Source organism: Elephas maximus, chromosome 17 (genome assembly GCF_024166365.1).
Source record: "Elephas maximus indicus isolate mEleMax1 chromosome 17, mEleMax1 primary haplotype, whole genome shotgun sequence".
Taxonomy (NCBI): domain Eukaryota; kingdom Metazoa; phylum Chordata; class Mammalia; order Proboscidea; family Elephantidae; genus Elephas; species Elephas maximus.
In genome coordinates, this window is record NC_064835.1 from 18,826,329 (window position 1) to 18,831,021 (window position 4,693).

A 4,693-nucleotide genomic window follows, 5' to 3' on the forward strand; every position below is an offset into this window, starting at 1 on the left:
GGGCTATCATTACTGCTATCGGATGGCTCATGGCTGAAAACAGAGAATACCAGAAAGATGTTTACCTGTCTTTTATCAACTATGCAAAGGTATTCGACTATGTGTATCCTAACAAATTATGAATAACATTACTAAGAATGGGAATTCCAGAACACTTAATCGTGCTTATGAGAAACCTGTACTTAGGCTGAGAGGCAGTTGTTAGAACAGAAAAAGGGGATACTGAGTGGATTAAAGTCCGGGAAGGTATGTGTGAGGACTGTAACCTTTCACAGTATTTATTCAATCTGCATGCTGAGCAAATAATCCAAGAAGCTGGACTATATGAAGAAGAAAGTAGCATCAGGATTAGAGGGAGACTCGTTAACAACCTGGGATATGCAGATAACACAACCTTGCTTGCTGAAAGTGAAGGGGACTTGAAGCACTTATTGATGAAGACCAAGGATCACAGTCTTTAGTATGGATTACACTTCAACATAAAACAAAAATCTTCACAACTGGACCAGTAAGCAACATCATGATAAATAGAGAAAACACTGAAGTTTTCAAGGATTTCATTTTGCCTGGATGCACAATCAACATCCATGGAAGCAGCAGTCAAGAAATCAAATGATGCATTGCATTGGGCAAATCTGCTGCAGAAGATCTCTTTAAAGGTTTAAAAAACAAAGATATCACTTTGAGGATTAAGGTGTGCCTAATACAAGCCAAGGTGTTTTAACACAAGCCAAGGTGTTTTTAATAGCCTCATTTGCATGAGAAAGCGAGACAATGAATAAGGAAGACAGTAGAAGAATTGATGCCTTTGAATTATGGTGTTGACCAAGAATATTAAATATACCGTTGGGAAGGATATAAACAGGCCTTTTCATGGATGACCATATAATAATGAAAAATACTCAGAGACTCATAAAAGCCATTCTTTCAATTCTTTCAGATTATTAGATTATGTATTCTTATGCAGGAGAGTAAATATGTATTTCAGAGAGATAGAGAATGGAGACACACAGAGACACAGAGAAACAGAGAGTTTGAATTACAGCAAGTGACCCAATTGCATTACTGTGAATTCTTACCTAGATGTAGTAGCTCCAATTTAATAGTTCTACCATTATCCAGACTTTTAGTAACCCAGAATAGAACTTGTGTTCATCCTGATGCCTTCTTTTACCTTTAACTCTCTCCTAATCAGTCGTAAGTTTCAACAGCTTTTCAAAAATGCCTTGAAAGGCTCCTTTCTCTCTAGTTCCACTACCACTCATATGTAATATCTTTCTTGGAATAATAAAATGGCTACTGACTTGTTTTTGTTGTTAGATGCCACTGAGTTGTTTCTGAGTCATAGCGGCACTACGCACAACAGAATGAAACACTGCCCTGTCCTGCACCATCCTCACAATTGTTGCTGTGCTTGAGCCCATTGTTGCAGCCACTGTGTCAGTCAATCTTGTTGAGGGTCTTCCTCTTTTGCTGACCCTCTATTTTACCAAGCATGATGTCCTTCTCCAGGGACTGATCCCTCCTGATAACATGTTCAAAGTATATGAGACATAGTCTCCCCATCCCTGTTTCCAAGGAGCATTCTGGTTGCACTGCTTCCAAAACAGATTTGTTCTGCTGACTAGACTCCTTGAATTTAGTTTCATTGTCTTTCCATTCATCTTCTGCAACAGCTTAAGTATGATATTGCTAACATGAAAAACTAATTGTGGCAATTCTCCACTTAAAAAACTTTGAGTGGCTGCTACTCACCTACAAAATAAAGACTGAATTATTATAGTGATATTCATGTACTGTCTTCTGCCTACTCTGCTACCCTTGCCTCCTGCCAGGTTGCCTTGATTTCAGTGTGTAGCTTGATTGTATTACCCTAAATATGACATGCATTTATTGATCTCCACATGCTTTTCCCTTCATCTTTTATGCGTTCATTGCCTTTCACTTAGTTTATATTTTCTGTATGAGGACAAGGCCCAGTCCTTCAAGTGCCTACCCAACAGAACTACATTTGCTTGTCCAATGTTAGTCTGTTTGTATGACAGCCTATTGGACAGAGCTCTGGACCAGGAAAGAGGTTTAAGACTGGAGTTTTAATTGTGACCATATCCCTTAAATATACAGCTGGTTGGGATTATGTCAACTAACAAATACAAGGGTTCTTTGAGAATGACTGACTGACCACAATGAACAAATGGATGATGGGACACAAGGATGGTAAGGTACTTTAAAGACATCACATATTTTTGTCCTATAATTGGCTATAAGTGGCTGCAACAATGAGCTCAAACATAAAAATGATTGTAAGGATGGCGACTCGACGGCACCTAACAACAAGAACAAGAACAATAATTGGTAAACTATTCAAGTTGTTACATCAGATGAATAACACAGAAAAGCATCCAATGAGTGTTGATCTTTTAATAATAAGTAAGATAGTTTGAATTGGGGAAATATATAAAGCAATTGAGTATTTAAATTTTTATGAAAAGTCGCAGTTGCAAGATGTTAAATAACCTGGATCAAGAAAGCAATAAAATGAAGGGAAATAAGAAACGTTTTCAAGGTAAATTTACAAGAAAAGGTGACTGTTTGAAAATTATAGGGCAAAAGAAAATCAACAGCAAGGAAGTGATACAACTTAGCAGGATTTGTGGCTTTTATGAGCAGCTGACTCATAAACAACCACATCATTACCTACCAGTACAAAGGTAAAACAATCTTAGTTGGTCTGCTTTTATACAAATTGTTGATATCATGTATAATAATTGGAGTCTCCATAATGAAGTTCCTTGTTATGCTCCATTTTGCTTTGTTTAGCACAGATCTGAAGGAATTTTATTGTTTTTATTATGTCAAAAAATGTGAAATTTTAATGCAGTGTATTGAGAGGACAACAGCACAGTCATATAGAGAACTAGTGATAATTGGCATACAGGATCCTTTGGGAGTCCTTAGACCTCCTACAGTCACCTTGGTCTGAGTAGCACTTGAAGTAAAATCATGAATCTTGGAGTCAGACTACTCATGTTTGTTTCCAGGCTTAATAGCTAATTGTTTGAGACTCAGGATAGGTGTTGCAAATACTCTAAGATTCAATTTCTTCACCTTTGAGAGGGGAATACTACTAGTATTTGCCCTGGGGGAATACCATAAATATTAAATAAAGTGATGCACTTAAGGTGTTTGCTACAGGGTTTGATGATTTATAATATCTCAGTAATATGCGTTACTCTCATCATACTTTTTTGGGGGAGGGTTGGCTGTACTAATATTAAAAAATAAAACTATAGTTCCTGTAATTCTAAACAGCCTTTGATTTTATTCTCCATATTTCTCTCTGTTACAGTCATTGTAACATAGGCTTTAAGGAAGAGGTGGTCTGAAGGGAAGTTTTGGACATGTAGTATAAGGGGGAAAGAGGTGTCAATGAACCCGTGCACTTCAGGAATTAACTGAACAAGTTATATATATCAGCAAACCAAAGACCTGTTTCTGACAGGACATGATAGTATTGATTCTATTCATGAGTATTCTCTACTTTCTAGAATTTTCTTGAGGGCAAATTTGACATCCTTATTCCTCGGACTGTAGATCATGGGGTTCAGCATGGGCAAGACAATAGTATAGAAAACAGAAGACACTTTGCCTTGGTCCATGGAGCTGACATTTGATGGCTGCAAGTACATGGATGCTGCAGAACCATAGAAGATTGTAACAGCCAAGATGTGGGAGCTGCATGTACTGAAGGCTTTGGGCCTGGCCTCAGTGGAGCGAATATGGAGAATGCTGTTAATGATGAAGATGTAGGAGGCAAGGATGGTTAAGGCAGGAGTCAATATATTAAATGCACTCAGACACAGAACCAATAATTCATTGATATAGATGCTGGAGCAGGTTAGCTCCAGGAGTGGAAAGAGATCACAGAAATAATGGTTAACCACATTGGTCTTGCAGAAAAATAGTTTCAACATAAAGCCTGTATGAATTGTAGACCCAGTTGTCCCCAAAATATACATTCCTGCTGTGACCCAGAAGCAGATGTGATAAGACATGATAACATTATAAAGCAAGGGATTACAGATGGCAACATAGTGGTCATATGCCATCGCAGCCAGCATGTGACACTCTGCAATAGCAAAAACAAGAAAGAAATAGAGCTAAGTCACACATTCAGGGTAGGAGATAAAGTACTTTTCTGCTACAAAGTTTAACAGCAAATTGGGGGTAATGACAGTGGACTGGCAGAGATCAATGAAGGACAAACTGCTGAGGAAACAGTACATGGGGGTGTGCAGGTGAGAACTGAGTCCAATCAGCATGATCATGCCCAGATTCCCAACTACTGTGACCACATAGATTCTTAGGAAGAGGAAGAAGAGGGGCAGCTGGAGTTCAGGAAGTTCTGTTAGCCCAGAGGATGAACTCAATTACTGAGGAATGATTTCTATGGTCCATTACTCTCAGTAGTTTCTAAAAAAGAGAAAATAATTTCGCTGTTTGCGTGTGTGTGTGTGAGTGTATACACATGTGTGTATGTGTGTAGAGGGGAGAAAGATTCTGTGGAGATCCTTATTTTCTCCCTCATCAGAAGAGATTAATACTTCAGAGATCTCTTGAGCCTCTCCTGTGACTCTGGAAAATTCAATGATTAAGATTGACCACAGGAGAAACTAAAGACTTCAAGGAACTT

General features: G+C 38.3%; 1 pseudogene; it reads right to left on the minus strand.

Moving 5' to 3' along the window:
- Positions 1-3,524: 3,524 nt before the first annotated feature.
- On the minus strand, positions 3,525-4,458 carry LOC126061029 (putative olfactory receptor 8G3; annotated as a pseudogene).
- Between the last annotated feature and the right edge of the window lie 235 nt (positions 4,459-4,693).